Genomic DNA, 27,478 nt, shown 5'->3' with positions numbered 1-27,478 from the left:
CTGGTTGTGGTAATCGAGGGGTGGTAGGAAGGAATGGAAAGGGGAACTGAAGCTATTGTTACCATATAGCAACAGATGACATCATTCACTGGCCCACAGCTGCACGCTCCACTAAAGAGAAGTGGACAAGAGCAGCCAGTATGTTATGTGGAGACCGAGGATTCAAGTCAGTCCATTTCTGCCATCCTCAAAAACCTGAAGGATAGCTAAGCAGACACAAAGACAAAAGTGGAACAACCTGCCCAGCTACAAGAAGATGTGGCAAGATTTTGGGCACAATATAAGGCTTCTTCTCTATAAAAACATTTCTTGCATCTCTTCTATACTACTCATACACACAGTGAGCTTCCCTCCTCATCAACAGGCAGAGAAAGTATCGATCTTCCCTCGGGGTTTTCCATTTACAGTCTGCTGGTTAGCAGGGAGGGTGTCTTCCAGAAACTTTACTCAGCGACCATTGATTTGCAATTAAACCAGAAACCTGCATTCCTCCACCAAATCTGTGCCTCTAAAATGCCTCAAACAGAGGGAATGCATGCATATCACATTAGGGGTGGGTCATATTGCCAAAATCTTCCATCATGGTATATCTACTTTTCTATCATGTAACCGTTTAAATCACAACTAATTGTTCCGTACATTTAATTAGGAAATGGTTTAAGTAACGATTACATGTCAACTTTAATAAATTCAAACCATGTTCACACAGCAACAGTTGCATCCCTTTTGCTTACAAGGTCTTCTCCCTGATCTTGGGTTGGCTGTGGAATGTATTTACACTTTCAATGTCCAATCTCACCTCCATGTTTTCTTGTCACACTACTTGTCTGAAGTAGTTAGAAAACCAGCTTAGAGGTGCATTACTACCACCAACTGATACTTTGTGAGGCAGCTGAATTCTTAAGATCATGGGAGTATCTACCCCAGATCTGCTACAAAGACACAAGAAGGGACAGCTCAAATGGTAGGAACATATTGCCAAATCTCTTCTGGTAGACCCATTTCTACCCTCACATCTTGCCAAACCTTACACATTTTCAAGCAATTCAGTGCCCCAAATACCACTGAGTGGAAACATACAAACATTTTGAAAATGTAAGGGTGGACAATGATCCACAGAACTAGTTAGACAGTCCATGGTTTGAGGACACTTAATGTGTGAGTGTTTATGTAACACTAAAAGCACATGGATGTTATGCATGTTAATAAAAAAAAAAACTGCCTGGTGTGAGAGTTAACACAGCTTGACCCGAACCGGGACTAAACACAGCCTTCATGACTGCTGGAGGTCAGTTTGACAATAGAGGATACGGTACAGAGGTGAAACAGCGGCTCTGGCCAGACCGATTTAAGGGACGGCAGGCGGGGATGGGAGAGGCATGCAGCAGGAAAGAAGCGACAGAGAGTCGGACATCAGCAGCAGGTGAAATGGAGCATAGAGCTGGAATGTTTTCGCATCTTGCTCGGTGAGTTGAGGATTTATTTCAACCAAACCAGAGGTGATTGTGGAAAGCAAAACTAATCTGTGTTAGAAACTTTTATTTTGTTTATGTCCAGTTTGAATGAAATGTGTTTTACAAGGAGTTAACGGGACAATTAAGCTCATCTTAGTTTGGTAAAGGAGGAAACTTTAATTCAGACAGTGTACAATTACTATTTTTTTTGTTTGTTTAGTAAGGAAAATCAAAGTAAGAGTATTTCTTTTTTGACATTTGTGTATAGAGTAACATCGCTTGCAAACCCTCTATAGAGCATGCTTATTGACATATTAGCCTGGCCATGCAACTTGCTGAGCAGCATGGTCAAAATCAAACCACCTCTCACCACACACTGCATACTAATGTTTAAAAAAGTCATAAAAGTGTACTGTATATAGTGATGGGAGTCTGTCTGTGGCAAAAGGGATTTACCATGGAACCAACAAGAATTATATGTTTGCAGGTGAAACCTCTACCACTGAAAGGCAGCCACAGCAAGAAAGTAGGAGGTTGAGTGGCTAAAACAGTCACCCGACAACCAGTGGATTTCACAGGGTGTGGTGACTTTATATCCCAGAAAAGGCAAGACATTAACGGGACAAACAAGCAAAGTGCTGGTTTGGCTGAGAGAGCAGACAGCAGACTGTTGCAGAGGGAGAAAAGAGCTGAGGAGAGACAACAGAGGAACGGAGCAGACCAGAAGTTCCAACATGGAGGCAGGAGCCATATGTCAGCACAGTTCAACACACACAGTCTGTAAGAGAAGGACTGCAAAGGCAAAGTCTCTCTCTCTCTCTGGTTTCTGTCTGCCTTCCTGCTTTCTCTGTTTGGTACTAGCGGCATTACATACACCTCCCATCCCCCAAACCACACACACACTCCCACTCTGCTCCCTTCCTTCTACTCTGCAGAGAGACGTGCAGGTTGGAAGAGGAGGGCCGGGAGGATGAAGTGGCGTGGGAAGGGTTAAGTCCAAACAGATCCATCTGCTTCCTCGTCTGTCCTCCTGGCTGGCTGCTGGCCCCAGACCAGCTTTTACACAGCCTGCAGCCTGAAGCAAAGCATAAACACATGCACACAACTGGACAGCACACATCAAACCCACAACGCTGATGGATTTGAGCATTTTTGCACAGCTTTCTTTTTATATACATAAAAGAGTCAAGGTTTTCCAGATGGCCATCAACAACATACTCATACCCTGGGCCACAAACTTGGCCAATACATTTAAGTAAACACCTGAAAATATCTTTAACACTTCATTCTTACTGAACAAACTATGAGAAAAGTACACATTTTCCTCATTTGCATGTTTCCAATGTTTACATGGACTGAAACAATACACAGGGTAAAAGTTTGATAGAAGCATCCACACGTTTTGCCGTAACTCAACCTCACCATTATCTACAAGCATGAACACATTCCTTGTGTTTCACCTTGGCTTGCTGAACGTGCAAGCAAACAAACACCTCCCAGGGAAAATACATCCGCTAACATCATCTTTGCAGGTTAAACAGTTGGTTGGCTAGACAGCTGTGGCATTTTCAACAGCTTTACAAGTTACCTACAAATCTCAAATGTTCATCTAAGATGGGAAATTGTTTGGATTATATTTTAATATCTGTCGTGTAACTTACAATTACCAGGGCCACTCTGTTTATGTTGTGTCTCTCTGTTGCTGCACACTCAGCTGTCAAACATGTACACTGTCCCGCCCACTCAGATGCCTTTTTAGGCTAAAAGAGCACTTTTGACATACCAGGAACAACATTTTTCTCTTTCAAATGTTTCAAAGGAGAACAGTAAAGTACAGAATAAAGCAAAGAGTACAGTAAAGTACAGAATAAAGCAAAGAGTACAGTAAAGTACAGAATAAAGTAAAGAGTACAGTAAAGGCCTATATGGAGGTTGATGTGGACTGGACCTCTATAGACGTTGCTTTTGGTATAAGTATGCAAGAAAGCATGAGTATATTGAAAAATTGAGCATCCAGGTTCAATTAATTCAGATACCCTTACTCTGATAATGGTCGTACATTATATAACAACCTGTTTGCAGTATTTACATAACAATTGGGATAACTGGAGGATTCCTTCTGATTATAATTGAAGTGCATGTAAACACTGAACTTCATAGACTTCTAATTTGCCTTCCCTACTGCTTCCTGCAGCTACACTAAAAGGTAATCTACTGATGTGTCAGTACCTGTTCCAACTAATTTCAACCTAACCATACATAAATAAAATGTGAAGGTTACAATAACATGGACGGGGCTTTGCATATGAACACTGTTTCCGTTTTGGCCCTACGATGAAACGTATATACATGCCTGGACCCATCCATGGACTGTGCACAGCTGGACAGCTGCATGGAATCAAAGGTAGGAGCATAAAGGGAGGGGACAACAGTTTGCACTGCTGTATACACCCTCATAAAGGACTATGTTGTCTATGATAGGAGAGGTTGTCTGATGAAGGAACACCTGGTAAGGGAGAGGCCCAAACCTGCTGAACCCTCACAGTTATTCCGTCTTTGTATTTAAACAACACAACAAAGAGACCTGCTCCTATACAGTGCACTGTACCGGATTTGCAATGGCAAAGTTAACACAGAAGAACTTGTTTAGGCTGCTGATGTGAGTGAATAAGAGAGAGACGGATAGAGAGAAAGAGAGGGGCGTGCAGACTTACAGTATGTCAGACAACAAGGTCAGCCCATCCCGGGAGAGGTGTTGGTTTTCTAACAGAGTACAGCTACTTGAAACCAAGGTCACTGCTCTGTGGCAGAGAGAGGGACAGGAGAGTAGGGCCAGACAGGGACAGTTTTGCCACATGGCCTATGTATAGTTTTCATGTGTTGTGCAGCCTGAATGAGTGCCTAAGTGTGTGTTTTGTAGGGGTGTGTGTGTGTGTGTGTGTGTGTGCCTTGAAATTGATGGAATTTAGATCACTGGCATATAAAATAAATAAATAAATGAACAAATAACATTCAGGGCTGAATTTCCTGAAACCAGATGCCTTTCTGACATAAACAAATCATTCCATTATCGCTGCCATTAGGGCTAGAAACCATAGAGTGGGGATCTTAGCTGCTTCTCATTCAGTCTTTAGCCCTGCATGCTTTTGACTGCCTTCCTAGAAAAAGAGGCCCATTGACTAGCACTGCATTGTAATATAGTGAAAGATTAGAGCAGAGTTTCCTGAAGAAACTTGACACGGTCAAACATATGGTTAAGTTTAGCAATTCAAACTAGCTGCTAATCTGGGCTGAGCTCTTACACGCCGATGTGGAGACATAAAACTATATAAGGCAGCATGCGTCCCTTTGTTTTAAATGTCCACTGTCTTCAAGTTGATGGCAGCATCAGCAACGCCAAGAAGGAATCATGAGTGGCTTAGCTGTAACTCTGTGAAAATATTTAACTTAAAGTAAACATCCCACTTTGGAAAACTCCCCCAGGCAGACGGCTAATCTCTGTTTGGCCAACTGTACGTCTTCTGCAGAGTCACTTTTTCAGTAATATACTTGACATGACATTATAAATAGTAATGGTACAACTACCATTTTACTCTAAACTTTGTTGACTGATCTGTGAAAGTATTCCTCCTTGCTTTTCTCAGTGAGACCCAAGACCAACTGAGACTTGAAAAAAATGACTAAGCAGAATTTGTATTTGTACATATTATCAACACCTAATATTTGTATTAGTGCAGAACAGCCACAGGGGTTGAATGAGGGCTGTTGGATGGACAAACAAAACCAAACTGTGTAAGGAGGGAGGGCTACTTCAATGTTATCTTATCCTCCCCCACCTTGGACAAGGGCCTAGCAGCTCTAAAATTAGCCGTCACATCTAAACACAGTCTTTGGTGAAGCAACTACGCTTTGATGGGAACTTGGCTCATGGCTGACACACTGAAAGTAAACTCAAGCCCATTCCCGACTGCGGAGATGAAGCCAAGATAGCATACAAATGCAAAGTAGAGACAAAGAGTCCTCGACAGTCTCCAATTTTACATTTACATTGGAGGCATTGCATGAAGCCCTTAACAAAAGTGACATTGAAGTAACCCACTACAGCAGCAGTATAAACTTATAAATCATCAATATTATGTGTAGAGCTGGAGAATAGCATATGCATCAATTTATTAATTTATTAATACACTAATAATATTATCAAACAATGTAAACGTGTGAACACCGGATAACCACCAATAATAATACATCAATACTTGTTATGACTACAATCCATATCCGTTTTTAAGTTACTTGCATGCTGTTGCCGTATAGATGATGCATAGTGAAAACATAAATTATACCAACTACAACCAAATCGCCCAATCTGTCAAAAAATCAGATATGACAGTCTAACAATAGCATAACCATCAGTGCTTAAACCAAAAATTGTAATTGAAAATCAAATCAATTCACGGGCTTTAAGTCAAATCAAATGGTGGATTTGGAGAATAGCAACATATGGTTATATATTTGTATTTGTGTTGCTGTTGGATTTTTGCGAAACCGGGCTGTTACACGTGGAGTGAGTCTGGACAAAGACAGTTGAATGTTGAGTCTCATTCCCCGCTTGTCAAATACTGATTTCGGGTTGGTGGGTGTGTCCAAAGTTGTGTTAGTATTTGACAACTTGAGAATGACACTCAATCAACTATCATGCAAAAAAAAAAGGCAACATAATGAATAAAGCGTCAGCTACTCAGTATAGCCCTAACTAAAAGTAGCCAAACAACTTGAGTGCCATGCCAAGAGCCACACTGCAAAAAAACAAAGCAAAGAAGGAGCTTCTGCACATATATGGAAGTGATGCTAAAGATGAATTAGAATTACAACAAGAGAAAGGAGCGGATATGACTAAACAGAGAGACTGTGACATGAAAAAGGCCATTTCTCTTAAATACAGGGCTCATGTTGATGACGGAATGAGTAGATAGATACATGGCAATTCATAGACCACCAACATCATAAAGCAGCAGTGAGTCTAAAACAGTCTAACCATCAGGTACAGATCCTGTTTGTGCGTGCATGTATTAACATGTACTTAAGCTTGTGGAAAACAGTGATTGGGAAGAAACTATGACCTCCCAGCAAGAGCAGAAAAAAGAACTCATGATGAAAGCAAACAGACATCCTGTGCTCATGGCTGAGCAGAGATACTAGACTAGAAAGTAGATACTGGAGTATTTTTATCACACTTGTTTAACCACATTATTTGTATTTATTTTTAGACAGCAGAAGGAGCGTATGTGATACCAAAGATATGCTTACAGTATCAACATTTCTTGGCCAAGGCATTAGATTTCTTTGTAAAAACACAGATAGGTGGCTTTTATGGTCCTTATACATATATGCTTTCCCTAACACTGATAAAAATAATCAAAACCTTAAAGATTAATAAAGATGCAAAAAATAAAAAAATAAGATGCAATATGTAAGAATCCGCCACCTATCGAATTCATTCTCCAAACAAAATGGGGAGCATCATATCACCAGGGTGATGGCTAACTGCTGCTAACTACAGCTTCCATTAGCTAGTTAGCTCAGGTAGTTGTGCAGCTCATGCTCATATTAGCTGACTCTGCCCGGACAGAGAGCTTGCAACATTGGTAGAGTGTTGATGTTGTTTACTCAGGCTATCACTTCTTGAGGTACAAAGTGGCTATGGGCTAGCTGGTTAGCATGCTAAATTCAGTAGAAATCTTTGCAACTGTCTAACTGATATTTCTTCGCATTCTATTGATAATTTTACGTAAAAGGTGCAATATGTAAAATGTTAGTTTAAAACATTCAAAAATGTACTATTGCAGGAATCCTTCTGTTCATTACAGACAATCCAAGAGACTGACAAGAGGCTACTTTTTCCAGGTTGTATGCAATGCCAAAAACATAAAGTTTACAGAATTCCTTTGAACCCACAGCAATTCATGTTTTTGGTAATTTTGATTATATGTTTTAATCATGATGATTGCTTGCTAATTTCAACGCCAGGACACAAACAAATATGACAATGATTGTTTCATTTCAAACGTCATGTAGATGAAACACCAGATCATTTTGAAATTAAGCAACTTTCAAAGAATATTTTCAAATTTAAGCATATTCATAACCTTGAAAGCATAATGGTTAAAATGCTTCTACAGTGATTATAGGCACGTTATTTGGATTAAAATCAGAAGAAACAAATATACGTCTTGAACACTATCTACTGAAAGTGGTAATCTGGAACCTCACTACTGCTCATACTTCTAACAGCAAGTGTCTTCTGGTCCTGATTTACTTTCCTCCTTTATCATTTCTCTACTGAAGTCCTTTGTCATCTCTCATCAGTTTAGTTCCCAACATCTCAGAGGGAAAAATACAGAAATAAAGAGAAAACCTTGAACTCAATGCTGCTAGATGTTGTACAAAAAACTGTTGCCATGCACTGCTATTTATCCTTCTCACTCTCACGCCTACGACTTACTTCTACTCACACAGAGTGCTAACTGGTCTGAACCTCCATTACACAGAGCACACTGGCCTCCCACTCCCACCCTACGAACAGTGGCAGACTGCCAGGTGGGGAAGAGTGTGTTTGTGTGTGGTCGAAACTGAACAGGACAATGGCACAAAAACATGGAATTAGGGAATACTTACAAACCATCTCACAACCTGTCAGCCTAGAGAAATCTGACTCAGACTCTAACTGAACTCTAACCTTCTGTGTCACCGCTGGGTATGCTCATGTGAAACCCCTGGGCAGGGAGCAACACACAGTATGGCGTTCCCTTGCTTCCCATCTCGCCGAAACTGTACGACCTATGGCAGACCTCAAATTCCTCTGCCTAAGATGTGAGTTCCCTGCCATTCAGCTTGCTATTAGCGTATTTTGCCGCACTCCATGCCACAGTGCCTCGCCTGTTCCCTGCAAACAGACTCCTTCTATACGGCATCAGTATGCAGCCTGCCAGAGGGGGAGGAGGAGGAGCAGCAGAGGGGAGGAAGAAGGGAAGGCTGGGAAAACAAAGCCTCTATAGTCGTCTCTCCAGCCGGGCCAGGCCGAGCCGCACTAGCGGGGGCGAGTTATGTAATGTGACTGGCAGGGCCCACTTCCCCGTTCAGAGCTGCTGCACACACTAATCCCCACTGAGGAACAAGCCCTGCTTAGGAGGAGGAGGAGGAGACAGAAGGGGAGCTGTGAGGGAAACAGTGGACAAGGTGTGATTACAAGAATTTTAGCCTTTCATCTGCAGCAAATCGAACACACAGACACCTCCCCTCTCAGCTCCTCCGCTGAAAGATAACAGTCAGAATGATATCGGTAATGCTGATGGCTGGCTACAGCATATAGGGGAGTAGGGTTTGGCAATATGTTAAAATTTTCCAACTGACCACCATCAGCTCAACAACTGCCATTTGCCAATATAGTTGAACAGGTACGGGTGCAGCATGTGCCAGGAGTGGGGGAGCCCCCACTCCCCACACTAGTGATGTGAAGATGGGTTCTTTAAAAGCCCTGTTAACACAGCTTCTTCATGGCAGTACTGTTGCGCCTTTATTCTGCCTAGGAGTTCTTCCATAAGAGGTTTAAAGACAGAATCAAGGATTATTGTTGTTCTGCCTCTTAGCCTCTGGAGAGAGGAGAGAGTAAAGGCGCCGAGTAGACGTCTGTGTAAAAAGAGTGAGCCAGCAATGCAGCAGGATTGGACAGGGCCGTGACATTTTGATGACATGTTTTGCGGTGTCCCGCAAGCTGGAGACTTAAAAAGCAGCTAGCAGCAGTCAGCATGTATCTCAAAAAAAGAAGAACAGCAGCCAAGAATATCTGGAAATTGGGGATACATCGAGGTCTGGGAACTCCACATACCCTCCGGACAGAGGACGAGATACACTACCATACAAAAGGGACAATAAATGATTGTTACTACCATGTAAGTCCACAGTTTAGAGACCATTGCGCTTGCGAATATAAAATATCACACTAGACACCGATGCTGTTGTGTTGCACGTCACACCTCTTTCGCTAGCAGAAACCCAGCATGCTGCTGTTGTTTTGTTCAGTGTAAATAAACAAAGGTAAAGGAGTGTCTTTATGGCATGGCACTGCATCATGTCTCTGTAAAAAAGGCTAAAGTAGTTTGGTTTGTCCAGTGCACCAGCCACTAGAGAAGCAACTCATTGATGACCCCCACCTACCCTGTAGTCTAAACTCATAGATGTATGCAAGCAATGAGTTCGCTATGCTCCACAAGCTAGCTTTTTCCAGTCTAATAAATAAACAAAATAAACTCACAAAATGTCACTTAGTAATATATTCTTACACACGTTGTCCGTATGAAACAGAAACATAACCGTACACCTTCTGAATTCAAGTGCCTTGCTTTCACCAAACTTAGACTACCTTAATTGTTCTATCAACATGGAAAAACACACTTCAAACTCAACATTAACAAATAAAACTCCCCAAAACAATCAGTTAGTCTTTCCACTGTTCCAACAATCACCAACTATGGTTTCTCTCAACATAAGGCCTTAATTATCCGAGTTAGATGTGAAAATATTCTGACTCTGCATGCCGTTTTCCCTCGCTGGCCTCTTTGTGCTACCGGGTTAGCTTGCAGAACAAGAATCTATCAATGAGTAGCAGCTCTCATTCAGTCTTCAAAGGAAGACCATTAGGTTCAGCAAAAATGAAATGACAAGAATTGCCCCAAATCAACCAGTGAAGGACTCAGCCAATCACTCAACCCTTTAATTATGATATGCGATATTGAGTGACACATTCAACACACTTTGGCTACTCATACCAGAATCTAAAGGTAGTGATAGTTCACACAAGGTCTGGGTCCATAAATGTCTGGGTCCACACACAGCAATGCTAAACTATACATTAATACTTGATATCTGTGACAATTATATGTACTGGACATGGATGTTACATTTACAGTGTTGATTTTATACTGGAGAGATTGAACAAAGCAGCCGGTGCAAATGCTCCGGTCTTGTGCAGTAGGACCTTTTTATTCAGTCATGTTATTAAAACGTAATGCTTATTATGTAACAGCTTCAGCTCTAAGATCTTATTCAAGCGTCTTTGCAACAGGCAACAGATTATAGAAAAATGTCTGTGTGAAGGGGCTTCTAGTCACCACTAATACCACAATTGTGCATTATAGTGGTTCTATTTTCATGCTAAAGCAGCGAGTTGTCAAACCCACATAGAGCCAAGATAGGGAGCAAGTAGACATACTGTATATGGCATGAGAGGGCTGAGAGGAAGTGGCACCAAGATCATCACATAGTGAAAGAGAAACACAAGAGTGAAGAAGAGGACAAGTGATCAACAGGCACCTCAGTCTGTTCTGCTAACCGCAGAGACCAGGTGGAGGATTTAAAGCAGTTAAAAATAAAAGTCTGATTCTGATTTACTTAGCTGCTTGCCTGGAAACCATGTGACTGGCATCACATGAGGAGAGGGAGGTGGAGAGTGGCAGAGTGTTTCTGTGTATGTCTCTGTGTGTCTGTGTGTGTGTGTGTGTGTGTGTGTGTGTGTGTGTGTGTGTGTGTGTGTGTCTGGCCCCCATAGGCACACACGCACACAGCATGTACTCCACTCCTGGCACCATAATAAGCTTTGTGATCAGTTTCCTTGGTTTCCACTGACAGTAAGCAGATATAGGCAGCTTGGAGAGGTAAACAGTAGCAGCTCTTGCTGGTGCACAGCCACAGGCACACAGACACAAGAGAGAGGCGGGTGGGAGGAGAGTAAGAGAGTCAGAGACATAGGGAGAGGGATAAATTTGTGCAGAAGAGGGGGATGAGCCAGTGTTGCAGCTGTTGGTTAGAACGGGATAAAAAGAATAAAAAAAAATGTTTTCCAATTTAACTTTGATGTTTATTTGAACCCCAAGATTGATCTTTCCATCTGTGCCTTTTCTCAGTGAACATGTTCATCTGCACTAAATAGTGTGGTTATTTGTTGTAAGTGGCTGAGTTAGGGCTGCAAATTAGAGCCCGGCTGATATCCGATTCTTGGGGATGATGCTGACGCAGATATTAAGGAGTTAAAAAAAAATCCCTCAAATGTGATTATCAAACACTTGAGACAAAGACGGCAGGATATTTGACAGTTTACCAATAAAACCTTTTTGTCCAAAATGACATCAATGTACTGAAACAGTAAACTTCACTAGGTGAATTACCCTAAGCATCATATTCTGCATTATAATCTCTAAAAAAACAAGGTTTCATATCGATTATCAGAGAACATATACGCCAATACCAATATATCTCTGATGGGCAAATAACATCAGCCAACCAATATATTGGTCAGGTTCTAGTGCCAATTGTGCAAAAAGGTCTACTGCTAGATAGCTGGCTAGATCAGCTGACTAATCACATCAGTCTCACTCATGAATGAATTGTTACTGGTTATGCTGACCAGGTACAGTTAACAACACTACTGTGACTCCAGATTGTTAGCCTACTATCTTGTAGTCAAGTTAGACATCACATCAATGAGGGGAATAGACTCATACTGAACCCTGCATACAAATATCTGATTTCAGTGACACTTGGAATAAACAGCATAGATTGCTATGGTTACAAAATGTGACAGGCATGCTCCTTTAATGCTTCTATTGTAATGTTCAATGCACCGCCACACCATGATTGCACCAATCATGAATGCAATGCATGATTGCAACCTTCAAGTAAAAACTTATTTGTTGACAGGTATTTGAACAACTATGTCCCCCATCCAGGTGTGTCATAGTTTGGTTGATGTGGAGGCTGTGAACACAGATGATGTCCAATAAAAGTCCTCTTGTGCTTATTATCTAGAATTTGATCAGGATTTTCAGCTACATTTACACTCACTGACAGAGATGTTTTTGTGCATGTGCAATGCGTGTGTGAGTGAGACTGAGAGGGTAATGGAGGGCTTTTATTGGACACATGCTAGTTCTGCACTACAGAAGCTATGACCTACTTTTCACAGTCTCCAACACACACACACAAGCACACAAATTCGTGCATGCACACACACACAGAGACACACACACACAAACTTGTGCACGCACTGACACAGACATACAGCCTCTGACAAAGGGACAGGAAAGCAGAGGTTAGGCATGCACTAAGCCCCGTTCTTAATACATGCATTCCAGTGGATAGAGTTCAATGCTGCTGTGCTTTCAGCCTGCCTGTTGGTACAAGCAACTCCTGCATACACAATCTCCTGCATGACTGACAATAAAGGGTAGAGCCTGATACCTGTAGTACGTAAGCACATGCTGTATGTATACAAGTATATACTCAAGCAGAGAATGTTTTTCTTTAACCTGGTTAAAAATAAATAAATCAAAAAAATAAAAACACACCACACTGGTTGTTTGGTCAAACAAGAGGTACTTGAGCTGCCTGATGTTCTATTCACTGCAACAATGACTAAGCTAAATAAATTACAAATATGTTCGGAAAAATACAGGTCTTCACGTGTCACATGGTCGACACCAACGTTAACTCCATTTTACAAAGCATTATGACTTCTTAAGGGGAGCCACAATTCCTTATATGATAAAATGAAGTATGCCCGAAAACATAAATAGAGGGAGGATAATAAAAAGATAGATGGTGCAAATGTGACGATTCAGTCCTGTGTTGTTGAGTTGCTGTGTTTACAAGAATGCCCACACACATACCATATTGTACAGCATACCACGAATTATGTTGCCAGCACAAACGGATAAAGAAAAAATAGCCAAAGAACTTCTCTTTAAGAAGCAAGCGCTTTAACAAAAGTGTTTCAATTATTTCTTAAAAGATGTCATTTGTCAACATACCGATTCCATGGCTGTGGGAGAATGTCAGTGGGCTAAAATCCAACTAGAGAAACACCTGCCGCCGCCGAGTCCACAGAATCCTGAAAAACAAGATAAAAAAAGACCAAGCATTAATTACTCGAACAGCACAAGCTGTTTCACATTCGTTACGACGGATGGGTATTGGGGTGGATGCAGAGGGTCATGTTTCTCTTCCCAGGATCAGTTCTCCCACAGTTCTTTCAATGAAAGAACCAGATACAGGGGTACTGACATGCAGTAGGGCATCTGGTCATCTTTTCATTACCTCAACCTGACAATGGGCACAAACTTCATCTTTATCCATAAAAACACAGCTCTGCATTTGGTCACTATGCGCCTATATGATCACGATGCATCACCTGAACTTTGTCATGGCCTAAACAGAATGTAACGAGCCCAGACCTCCATTGCTGTTCTGTTTATCAGTTTACTAATAACTATGGGCTGATTTTTGACTTAAGGTTTACCTGCTGATTATAAGAATATAAGAATGTAGACAATCTGAAATATTGTATTTTTTATGATAAGAGCATGAAAGCACTATACATTCCTTATACGCAACATTGGTTTTAATGAACTCTGAGTCTTTCAAGAGTGTATGTGTTTATGTTGTTTCTGAGCCCCTAACCTAAGACAATTTTCTATCATTATAGACAGTAAGGTTATGAAATCTTGAAAAGACTCAACATTTGATTCAACCCCAAAAAACAGTCTGTATTTTGTGTTGTCTGGAAATTACTACTACTTTTTTCTACCAATTAATACTGAACAACTGTTCAAATATATAAGTATGACAGCAAAATACATAATATGGTCCATTTGTGAAGGTAATCTAACTGTAAAAATGATGCTTCCATCAGTTCCAATAACATGTTAACAATAGTGACCACCCTATTTAACATGTTTATTCAATTGGTTTCGCACTGAACTCTGCATATAGATATCCGATTTCAAATTCCCTTGATATGTTGTATGTTGTATTTTGTTTTGTTTTGTTTTTTTGCAATTGTGAAAAACAGCTAACTGGACATACTTCTCTTGTAATATTCATTGCACCACTCAACACACAAGTCTATTAAACTGAGACATGACAGCATGGCAAGGAATGCATTAAACAGATTCAGTAACAAGTTGCACTTTCTTAGCTTTAATGTAAGTTGCAGTTTAATGACACAATTAGGACTTAAATCTAGGGATGAGCGATAACACTTATTACCCAATACTGATACCAAAACCCAAACCTATGGGTCACTCAACTAACTCAGTAACATTTGAAAAACAGCAATATTTAGCTAGGTTGGTTAACATTATGTAACATTTGCCATTAGTTGTACCCAAATAAGAGAGGCTATAACAGCAAACTCACTGAGTGTACTGAGCGTGGTTGCCCTTAGAGAATATGTCCATATCATAAAAGCCAACTGGAGCAAAAAACAACCAAGCCCAACCAGCATCCCAGTCCTGCTCATGTTTCTAACATCCGTGGCCGGTTGCCCTTCCCCCAGTCCCCTCCCAACTATGAGGACAGGGATTTATCAGGATTTAGGAGGCAGGACATGGGGGGTATTTAACAGAGGCCCAGTGTTGGGCTAGACTGGTGACATTCCAGTGATTATGGGACCCCCCCTCCCCAAGTTGAACCCACATTTGTTCCATCAATCTTCTTTTAAAGGCCTCATAAGGGGACAGAAATCCAACAGTCAGTAGCAACTCACTGTCAGGTTCAACACCATTTAAAAAGACAGTACTTGCCTGGGAAATGATTTTACCAGACAAGTGCTTAGTTATTATTTTTAAGTGTTATAATATCAATAAGACCTGTCTGGAGGGTTTTACAGGATAGAATACAAAGCCTGATGGCACAGGCAGGGTGGCAGGTGGGTACACGGGACAGGATTAAGGCCAGACCTCACTGGGTTGGCCTAAGTGGTAAGGAGGATGATGGTTAGATGCGTATTTGTGTTTGTACTGGAGTGGAACCTGTGGGGCTTTCCCAGCGGGAAGCACAGGATTGACGGATTGTAATAATCCAGCCAGGAAGCAGAACACTACCCTCCCAACAGAGTTTTGGAGACAGCATACAGATAATCCCCCTTGATGATCACCTACAAAAACTGCCAAGAGACCCAGATTTAACCAAGAATTGTCTACTATAAAAAGCATAGCTACATCAACAAGCATAACAACAAAGGCAAATCCAGAACCTTTTGGTAGACCAAGGTTAGTCTCTATAGATAAGATACGGAGAGATATGCAATATACCGTTTTTACAAATGTATTACTGTACAATGAACATTTCTACATTGACAATGATCACCAAGTGAAATAAGTGGAGCCAAAATCAAATCAATTGTATTTGTATAGCCCAAAATCACAATCACATTGCCTCAATGGGCTTTATAATCTGTACAGTGAACAACATCCTATGTCTTTAGACCCTCGATTCGAGTGACGAAAAACTTGCCTCACAACAGAGGCAAATTAGAGTAAGAAAACTGATCACTTATTGTCTATTTCAGAAACAATTTCACAGGTGTACCAAGCCTCTTAAGTGCTGCTAATGGTTGAAAATTGCATTTAAACTTTGATATTTTGTTATTTTAGGGGATGAAGAAAAGCTGTGATTTACCTCTGAGTTTTCCTACTACAATAGGTCCAGACTGACACTTCACTTTTACTTAACAAAACTTTACAGTGTGTCTTCAAACACTCCTCTCCCTGGGAACAACAAGACAGCATACAGGACATTCCCGCTGCCCACAAGAACTGAGATGCCATGGATAACATTACTAACACCCTAGGTATAGAGATACAGAACAGTAGCCAGTTGCACCAGCTCTTCGCAAGGTCAAACTTAGCTTTGTTAAAACATGAGTCTTCACTTAGTCAGGATTGGGATGTATGTGTTAAGCTGTAACCATCAATTTGACATCTACACGCACATAACAGAGTGACTCATGGCCAATGGCCAGCTGTGCTGAGGTTAAACAAGACTGGGTATGAAGAAATGTGTGCTTTTATCCCAATATTTAAATCGATATCCTGTCTGCCCCTCCCTATGAAGGCTGGCTTTCCACTCTGCCTCCAAGTCTTGCTGTTACAACCGTCATACACCCTACCATCTTTCAACGAGGTTGGACAACACAGTTCCCTAAGAATGTGATCATTGTATTTATTCAAATGGTACAGATCACAGTAAAACTTAGTTCTGACTAAATGCTTTTACATGCACATACATTAACGGAAAAATTACTATACCATTTATTTGCCTCTGGACAAGCATCTTTCAGTTGCTTCTATCAGCATTAATGGTAGGAAGTGCCAAACAGAACTGTGCTGAGGAAGAAATTTCCAACTACCCAACATGTTTACAGGGTTGGAGTGGTTGCTCACTGGGTGGCATTGACAGGCTCCTTAGTAACCGTTGCTTCCTGGCTAATTAGCTTTGACTAAGCTACACCATTAGAGAATGAGAGGACGACACATATGTGTAGCACACACACAAAAAACTGTTGACAGGACAATTTTACACAAAACATCAACTACATCCTCAATCAGATTAGTCACAAGAAAGATAGAAAAAAATAGTGTGCACAAGTGTTAACAAACTGGCACATATATTTCCAATATAATCTATATAAGCCATGTTATATAAACTCAAAAGACTAATTCAGTGGAGCTGATTAACATGTCAAACCCCTGCCTTAAGTTGGACTCCATTGCTGCTAACCTTATGTCAAAAGCACTGCCTCCACACTATGTGCAGCTGAGGCTCAACATTCAGCATTAGCATGCATAATTTCAGCAAATTTTTTAGTTCTGCATCACCATGACAACATGTCTGCATATTTAATTCATCTGCATGTTCAATGGACATGTCCCTGTTATCTAACAGCAGAATAACATGTCCCTGTTATCTAACAGCTGAAATATCAGCAGTGTGTTTTAGAACACTAAGCTCATCACAGCGTTGGAGGTGGTGCGAATTACTAGTGAGGAACACGACAGTTGCAACAGGTGAGCTTGCACATGTGTGTAGTCGAGGGAGCTTTCCTACAGGCTCTTCAAAACACTGCTGTATGTGAGAGAACTGGTTTCAACAGAGACTTTCAACAAAAATCAGAGGCCTTTGTTGATGCAGACGGACATGATTGCAATAAGGATAAATGTGTTGACTGGAGCTCAGAGAATGGTATTGCAAATGTTACAGTAACTGCATTTGGTTGCAGTGAAGCAGGAAATATTGCTAACTGGTTTAGCTAACCGTTGAATCAGCTGTCTCAGCACTGCAAATGTCCCACTATTTTAACCTACTATGGCTACATACACACCAATATGTTTTTGTTTTAAAATGCATAACTTTTGCTATGTTTACACCTGGCATCCACACTACGCCGGCGTCTTAGAACCACAAAAAAGTAGACTTTTGAAAACACTGCTGGCCCCGTTTTAGTTTGAAAAAACTCAGTCCTGATTCATCATGCCCGTTTTCTGAAAGAAAAACAACAGCAGTCATCAGCCTCGACGACTAGCATTTAATTCAACATAGGTAATGAATAACAGGCGTTGCTGACCCATTTGTCTATTCAAGCAAGAACACAAATTCAAGCTGTTGTGTGGTTAAATTCTTAATTTATATTGCTACTACTGCCTACATTTGACAGTTCCCATATCCAGCGGACTTATCACCCCAACATGAAGCTCTGTTGTTTAGATGGGTGAGGCCAGGAGGAACCGATGCTTGGTGGGATCAATTTTATCAATGAAGTTTTTGTAATCATTGATCATTTAAAACAGAGTTTTAAAACGAAAACGTAGCTGTATGGATGTAGCGTATGACGATAGCCTACTGTATGCTCCACAGTCGAACATATATTATGGTATCAGGCTTATGAGTTGAGGCAACACAGAGGAGATTGGGAAAGAGAGATGTTAAATTTAATCGGTGAAATATACATACCAAAGCCATCAGGCCGCTAACAACATTTCCAGGTTTGCAAAAACAACATTACAAGGAGACCGCTGGTTCCCTAAGCATGACCAGTGGTGACACATGCCGTTTGTGTGTGTGCAAATGAAAGAGGACTCCCCTCTGTACTGTAGGATTAAGGAGGACACAAGGGGCTCTAATGCTGGCTTCAGGACACAGCCATCTTTTGTCCTGCTTCTCTGTCAGCTGGCATCTGATTACAGGAACAGCTTCCATTTCCACAAACTGGTATCACCGCTTCATTCTATATGGGAAATCTGGACCATATATCACAAACACACCCCGGGGCTACAGAGAACCTCTCCAGTCAATCCTGTCTGGCTGTCCTATCAGAGAACAGATCAGAGCCAGCTGAAAGGTGACCTGGAACACCAGCACTGACCTCTGTCTGATTTCATAAAGCATTGCCTCGTACACATCATGCAGGGACATTAATGCACACTCACACTGCAGCCTTTGCAGCGCAGTAGATCATCTCTAACAAAATTCAAAAGTCACAGGCAAGCTGAATTGTGTAGAGTTCATATACAAGACACAGTAAGCACAGGATTAGAAATGTTGGCACAAAATCTAAGCAAGACGAAACTGAGATGTAGTGCTGCTGGGCTTGATGAAATAAAGCACTTTTACACATCACAGCCTGATGACAGAGCTCGTATTATTCTGTTAGCTTTAAGTTTTGTGCAATCATTGACAATGTGGTAAAAACAAGTTAGGCAATATCAATCGAAATGAGACTATGGCTGGGTTCAGACCGACTTTAGCACTGTGTGAAAAAACGCAGTGCCTCTGTCGACACAGTGGGGGTGACAATGCAGAAAAATGCAGAGCTGTCCAGCATAAAAATTAACATGACTTGACTTTTGTTGGAAAGCTACAGGACCTCGCTCAGCAGGAGCTGCGTTGGCCAAACATGTGCAGGCATACACTTCTGTTCGATTGCTTAATGTGTAATGTGAACTTCTGCTGTTGTGAGCGCTCCTTATATCATAAACATCTGTGCAGTAGATGGATAATTATCAACGATTCTTATCAACGAGAATAATTGACTAGTGGACTATCAAAACAACTAGTAAGCACTGTTGAAGATAAATCATTCATTTGAGATTTTAGCATGGTGCAGTAATAAGTAATTTGTCTATTCAGAGCTGTTGAGACGGCCATCTATCAAAAGGAGGTGTACATACTGTAAGTTTAGTTGTTGTTCAACATATAATATTTAAAAGAAAAATTCCACATTACACCATCTTTAATAAAAACAACTTAAGATATTTAGAGAAGGAAAGACTACCGAGTATCTCAAACAAGCATGCTAGTCCAATCAGACCAAGGCTCAATTGTAAACAACCTCCCAGAGCCGATCAAGGACTCTGCTATATCACCTACCCCCATGTTGGTCCCGCCTTCGTTAGTTAACTTTACTGGTTGTATTTTAAACATTTATGACATGACAACTTATAGGGATTAGTTGATGACTACTACTACTACAATGATGATTGTCCTTCTGTGCGGTGTTTAAGCATTTCATAAGCAATTAAACTCATCGATCTAGCTATTCAAACTGGACTTCATGGATCGTTGTTTGTCTCACCACAGTGTTTCCTCAACACTCATTCAGGAGTTGGACCCCCACAGTAAGAACATTCACCATCACAGCTCAATAAAATGGGAAAAAAAACGTTGTAATCTAGATAACAAAACAAAATACAGGCCTAGTGCGTGGAAGAAGCACTTTAATCATGATTAGTTTGCCAAAATTAACAATATCATGGCTGTAAACCTACAGGGATAGACATGGAACAAAAAGAGGAAGAAAGAGAAAATGCTGCACCAGTACCTGTAACAACACCCCCGAAAATTCGTAGCCCCTTACAAATTTCAAGACAGGACTGATTTTTATCTGTACGCCCACTAGGTCCGTACAAAGACAAGGGATTACTAACAAGCAGTTCGGATTTTGCTGAATAAAGATGAAGCGGATCACATGCCTTCAGTGTCCATAATATCTAAATCTATAAACAGAATTGCAAAAATATGTGTCCATAAATAAGGCTGCATAGTGACATTATCTGTCAATCTACACTGAAGTAACAATTATCCAGATATGGGCCCTTTCCACCAACACTTTTGGTTGCATGATTCAAAACATGCCATGCTGATTTGCTTTTCCAAAACCAGTTTAACCATGCCAACAGCAGGCTGCAGTGTCGTTGTGCTTTAAGAAGGAATTTGGGATGCGGTCTATTAAGGACATTTTATTACTGGACACAGTGTTGGAGGTGGAGCCCTGTTCATTCCTATGAGAGCTGCTCAGTGGTGTTTTGAAGCCAAAAAAGCTCGACTTCCAGGCTATGAAAATACCTGGATTGTCAACCGAGCCGACTAACTTCCAGTTGAGCGCCCAGTTAACTTGAAAGGGGATAAAATAATTTAATCGGGCGGCACTTCTAGACTTTCCAAATGTTATTGGCCCGGATGGGTCAAATTCTGACAGTGAAACAACTCATTTTGCAGGGATTGTGATGCTCAAAGAATTTATTAACCGTTTTACAGACACTTTCACAATAGTTCCATTGTTGTTTTCTCTTCTTTTATGACTGTTTCCGGCATTCGTGACGTGAAGCGTGACGTCAGTGACGTACAATGTAACGCTTCAGATAAAAATCACAGACGGGTTGCCTTGCCTGCTAGAAGTGGGAATGGGATCAATAGGTGCTTTAGCAGGTTGATCAGCGTTTAAAAAACCTGTGTAGACCCGCTAATTTTGGTGGAAAAGCAGTATTAGTTTACCGTTTCATCATGTTCACTTTCAACTGTTTCAGGATTTGTGTTAATTTACTGCTGGAGAAAACCAAACATTTTCAGATTTTGCTTCTTCATGGAAAAAGCAGTTAAAACAACTAAAAACAGAGGACTTTATTGTGAAAACTTTAACACTAAATTAGCAGAGCTTTGTGAGTGGCTATTTTTCGATAATAATGCGGGAAGGAAGAGTATTGACAGCCGCTCCATTGAGCACTATTTGAGACAAGCATGTCATTAAAGACATACCTTCAAATGCTTAGCCCTGTTATAATGAAAATGCGAATCCCTGCTGTGTTAATCCGATGTGCCGAGTCAAACCAAGCCAAGCAAGCACATGTGTATGGAAAAGCCCCAATAGTACTAGTGTTTTGATTCATTACAATATTTAATATAAACTCTAATTATTAACATTTCAATTTATCTAAAAGAGAAAGAGACAGGCCCAGTGAGAGAGCAAGACAGCTGAATGGTGCTTGTAATTAAGCAAATAGAGATAATGAAATGTTTTAAATCTGACAAACACATTTGACTGTTTAATTTCTACTGTAAAATAATGTATTACAAAATATTGTGCAAGACTGATAAGAAGATGACGTGTCTATAGTATCTAGGGAGGTTGGCTGTCACTAGAGAGCTCAGAGATGGTTAGTGCAGTGATGTTGACGATGTACCCACCCCTATATAAATGTCTGAGCGCTAAAGAAAATAAACAATAGGAAGCAACAGCAGCTCAATATACCAGCCTGGGTTCGGCCTGCAGTATGCCAAAGCATCAGGTATCAGAGCTTATTGTAATATCTTCACTAATTAGATTCAGTCATCTGCTCTTCTATGCTCAAACACTGGAAGGGAAATCTGACACTGGAGGGTGTGGGGAGACAGCTGGGGGGAGGGGGGAGATCGGCCAGGGGGGAGGAGAGAGAAAAAGAGATGCACACCACACCTCTCCTCTTCAAAAACATCTACATTATTGATAAAGCCTGGCTTCTGCAGGGAGGGACCACAGCACACTGATCCTCCATATCTCAAGCATGAGCAACCAACACAGACAGCACATTGGCAGCTCTATCCGAATCAGTTTACAAAAAGGACGTCCACACTAGTGCCAGAGATAAAGTATCAGCATAGAAGACGGCAATGAGAGGTAATAAAAAGCAAATGCAGCATAGAGGATGAGAAGTGAGGGTGAACAGGGAGCAGGTGGTTAGGAAAAACAAGAAAGAAAACAAAGATAAAAAAGGTGAGTCTGTCAGATGGCCGGGATGGGGGGATATAGGCTGAACAACAAACCTGCTAAATAAAAGCCTGATATTAAATGAAGGCAGAGAAGTGAGGGGAGGAAGAGGAGAAGGGAGGGGATGAGGGCTGCAATGAGAAGGCGGCAGCAGCAGCAGCAGCACTCGTGACACAGTTAGCGACAGCGCTTGTTTGTTCGGCACTGCTCAGCTCACTCGCTCAGCTCCACTTGCTACGAATCTTCTGCTGTTGTCAAGGTAACAAGCTCTCTGGACTGGGAAAAAATCTTCACATTCAAAAGATGTCTTTTCAAATGCTGGCCTTAACCTGAAGCTTGCATGTGTTCTTAATATACAGCCTGTGCAACTGAAGGTATCTTCAGCTCTGCTGTGCAGCTAAGACCAATGCTTCTCTATTTTCCATGGAATTTGAACATTACTGTTACTTAACACTGTGAGTGTTTTCAATGATGTAGCTGGAATGAAAATGAAGGGCAGCATTGACAACAGAGTAGTTAGAACATTCATACTGATGCTGTTTAGAGTTTCTTTATCAAATGAATTAATTACAATGAATACTAGGCGTCATCAACGACACTAAATCAAAATTTCTTTGGCCAGTTAACTACAGTCCTATCTGACTAGGTGAAATGGCCACGGAATTCACATAATACAAATAAAGGTACAAACCAAAAAGCATGTGAGTTGTGCTCACATATACACACATATAACGACCAATTACAGCGTGGGCAGGGAGAAAAAATCTGCGGTTCAGCAAGAGCTGTTGTGTGTTAAGTCCTTAAGTATGTTACGCTTTCATAAAGTCCAATTTAAAGATTATTTAAGATTATTATTTCACTCTTCAATTAATATGTTACTGTATTAGGACTTAACAAATGAAACAATGGTGCTCCACAATCAACCTCCAGTGTTGCGCTCACAAAAGATGGTGCTGAATGCATATCAGCGCCCGTAGTATCATGGTATTATACTTATGATAGATATCATTACCTAATAAAGTAGGCTTAATAGGCCTGTCACGACAACTACTTTTGTGGAGGATTAGAAATATTTGCAAGACTATTTTATTGTCTTATTAGGATCATTTTATGCTACTGATATAATGACAATACAATGGCATAATAATGAAAGTACAACCTTTCAGAGAGCAATTAACTTTTAATTCTTGATATTTAGACACTGGAGTTGGAATGTGAAAAAAAAATAGGACATAAATAAAAGATAAATAAAATTAGAACCCATAGCCAAAACGGTAAATGCTTAGATGCTACATTTCTTTGTAAACAAACACATGTAAACACAATGGGCAAAACCTAGATCAGCAAAAATAATTGTGGTAATGTAAAAATCTGCATAATAATAAAATATGAGTTGATAAGATTAATGTTTCTCTGCTTTTGATAAAAAACATAATGTGTCTGGTTCAGCAAATATAGTGAGTCGTCTTCTTTCAGATTTCTCTTTTAGGACCACAGATTATGGTAAAGTAATTATTCATTTGTGGGACAACACTTTTCTATCATGCTTCAGCTCACTGTTTTTATGAATGTACAGCTCCTTTTCTGATTTTTCAAATCTTATTATGTATGATTACACATATTGTGCATAAACAAGTAGCTCTTGCAGTCATGTTACAGCAGCAAAGGCCAGAACTGCTGCAAAAACAACCTGCACTGATGTGCCAAGTCACATCAACACTCTATCTATAGCTTCCAATAATTACAATTACCAAATATTTTTACCTCTACCAAGGAGGTTATGTTTTTGCCGAACAGATTTCCAAGACACTAGGATTGGTCTTGGCCTAGCATAGACTTAGTTTTGGTGCAGAACTGGAATTAGTAGCTTAAATAAAAGGTTGCTCGTACCTGTAAGTGAGTATTATATGATGTGGACAGAGAGCCAGATCTAGTGGATTTAAATATGTTTTATTTAATACTGGATTAGGCTTAACTGAATTTCGAGGGACTTATTGGGCCTTGTTGGAGGAATGCGATGGACTGAGTGCCATTCCAGTTATTTTTGTCTGTACTTCATTAGTCTATATCATTTATTCTGTAAAATGTAAAAAACAATGACACTTCCAAATCTATCACAAGTCACCAGAGCCCAATGTGATGCCTTCAAACTGCTTATTCTGTCTGCCAGGCAGTCAAAAGCCCAAAGGTATTCATCAGTTAACAATGTTATGAAAATGTGAGAAGCAAGCAAGTAAACCTCAGTTCAGAAACTGCAAATGTATCCTTATTTCTTACATAATAGATGAGTGAAAGTTTCCTTTCACAAATTATAGGTTTTTTTTTTACATTTTGTCAACCAACAGCTCAAACAACACACCAATCATTTCTGCACTCACACTGTAGCTCTTGAAATGATAAAAGCTACCAAACAGTGGTTCTTAACTAGTGGTGTTAATGTCACATATGCCCATGTCACACACTGAACCTGCAGCGTCGCTATCATTAAATATGTGTCAAGTCCAAAAACACACTTCCATGTACGATGCACATCAGAACAGCCTCTCCTATCATTTTCTATACAAACCTACACTTCAGTGTCGACGAGGCGTGGGTTGGCGTGGGTGGACTTGCTGCCCTGCAACAGAATATGCCACTGTCCTATTTTACAGCATAAACACCGGCTGATGCTCATGAACAGAAGCAGTTCTTTTCAGACTCTCAATTGGCACATCCCTGCTACTCTGCACTGATTACTTCTCTTGTCAGGTGATAAGGATAATAATATACCAGGTTAGAAGAGTACTCTGATTTGCTGTACAAATGGCCTAAATGATGGATTGTAATATCTACAAATTTGTTAAAGCAACCCTTTCCATAGCTTTCGACTATATATTTTCAGGCATGCATTCTCACTGATGCCGATACCTACTCTGCAGTGTTGTGAGGACAAATCGACCCTAAATATGTAATCATGAAATTGCAAATTAAGCCAAAGAATGCAATGTGGCACTTCAGCCTCTGCCAAAAGTGGACAAAAAGCCAAAATTAGCCTAGTAAGGTATATCATATTTGAGTAGAAAAGTGTTATTTAATCATCATGCATCATTCAATATTAAATGTTTTTAACAATGGCATTATACACTAAGTGCGGGCCAGCCAGCCTATTCACTGACACTGATTTGATTTTCTATCAAGAAAGCTCGCTCTGTCATTCAGCCTCACACACGCACAAACAACCTGAGCATTTCCACAGTTCTGCCATTTGTCATTTTCTGTTGCCATGGTTGCGGGGGAAGACAGTGCTCTGTGAATATTGGAAATGGAGGAGTAGCAGCACATGGTACATTATCAACATAAACACCCGCACATGCTCTAACACCACAGAACAAGTCGACTGTGTTGGTTCTGAATGCCTGCAGCCATCCGTTCACCCACACAATTCTCAGCGAGTTAAAAAGTAGTCATTTAATAAATATCTCCAGCTGACACACATCGTCTCCACACATACTAAATCATGTATCCAGCTACAAAGCCAGCTCTCTCAGATTCTATTAATGCAGTTGTTTTTCAAAATACATGTCCCTTTACGATAGGTAGCTAACATGATCTGTATCAGACAGTGTGGATCCGCAGTTTAGATGTTGCATAGTGTAATTTCCCCAATACATGCAGGCACATTCATCAGCCAATATCTCAGTAACAGAAACTGCTAGGCACAACTAACCTAGCCTGCTGCATGTGCGAGTGTATGCGCATCATGCATGATGCCACTGTCACCTTGATGAGAAGCCATTTCAGACCTTCCTCATATTCTGCTGGGCTTTACCATCAGAATGCCTCTTCTCCCCGTTTGACAGGCTTGAGCCACACACAAACAGCTCCTCTCAGAGATTTCTCATTTGGTCCTCATTGGAAAGCTGTCGGAATGCCAGAGCGGGGTGTGCATGAATTAAAGCAGTGTGAAACTACTGCAAAGCGTGCAGAGTAGGAAAATTGCTATGGCAGTCTGTGGCTATGCCTGTATATGTGAAGACAATAATGCTATAATAAACATGCTATATGACACCCGAGGCCACCAGAGTATACTTGAGCTACTACGATAAACACTGATTGCCAATGAAGGCTGTATACCATGAACACACCCATGCAGCGTGAGTGTTGTGTATGTTATTTTTGTTGGAAAGATCACACAAAGGATCTGATGTAGAGGGCTTTGATTCACAGATGAAAATGACTGCAGCCATGTGCACACTAGGGCAAAAACATAGAAATCGGTCTGGACAATGTAATGCAATATAAACACAGACTATTGTCAAAAGCTAAAGAAATGTAATTTATACATGACACCAGAACAGCAGTAGTAGTATTAAGACACAGGATAGCTTATTACAAGATATAGCTGGTTTGCGAGTGCACATGTTCTGAAATCATGTGTGTTGCGTTTCTGCAGGTTCTCGATTTCATCTCTCACTTGACACATATCTTCCTACCCATTTGCTTCCTAGTTGAATCTATGGGAAATAATTTTGTTTCAGGAACAAAACAAGACAAATACAGTCAGTCAGGTATACAGATTCTAATTTGAAAGAAAGAAAAGGTCGCGTGTATCATACTGGACTTCATGTTGGCCACATTAAGGTCTATCAGCAGAGCAAAACTACTTGCTGACTATGAATATGCATAATTAAATGTTGGACAACACAGCAGAGCGCAGCAGACGAAAAAGAGGAAAATTACCAAGGCTGTCCTCGTGTGCGCCTAATTTACTATGATTTTTGCGAAAGGAGGAAACAAGGCAAACAGTTAGGTCCAACGCCCTTAGCTTCCTGCAAGCAGTGCTTCCTGAGGAACCAGGGCTACTGCATAGAGGTGGGGATGTGGGAGGAGACTGTCAGAGAGTGAGGGGAGAGGGGAGACGAGCATGCAAGAATGCAGATAGAAAGTGGAAGCAGAGGAGGAGAGAGAGCAGAGGTGTTAGTGGGTGGAAAGACAGAGGAGGACAAGGGGAGAGTCGAGCCAAGTGTGTGAGGGTGCAGCATAACAGTGCACCAGAGGGCTGAGTTCAGCAGACAATCTAATCCGTCCGAGAGTCACAGGGGGTGATATGATGAAATTTAACAGACACTGGTAT

At 40.8% G+C, this 27,478-nt stretch overlaps 1 protein-coding gene across 2 annotated transcripts in view; it reads right to left on the bottom strand.

Moving 5' to 3' along the window:
• The window catches only part of ankrd11 (ankyrin repeat domain 11), a 107,567-nt gene that overhangs the window by 65,718 nt on the left and 14,371 nt on the right, over nt 1-27,478 (bottom strand). For both annotated transcript variants that reach the window (XM_073463746.1, XM_073463747.1), the window contains exon 2: nt 13,316-13,395. The gene's annotated coding sequence lies outside the window, so the exon portion shown is untranslated. The remainder of the gene's footprint in view (nt 1-13,315; nt 13,396-27,478) is intronic.

This window comes from Pagrus major, chromosome 4 (assembly GCF_040436345.1).
Source record: "Pagrus major chromosome 4, Pma_NU_1.0".
NCBI lineage: Eukaryota > Metazoa > Chordata > Actinopteri > Spariformes > Sparidae > Pagrus > Pagrus major.
The sequence above is the reverse complement of the archived record's forward strand: the minus strand, read 5'-3'. Positions and strand labels throughout refer to the sequence as shown.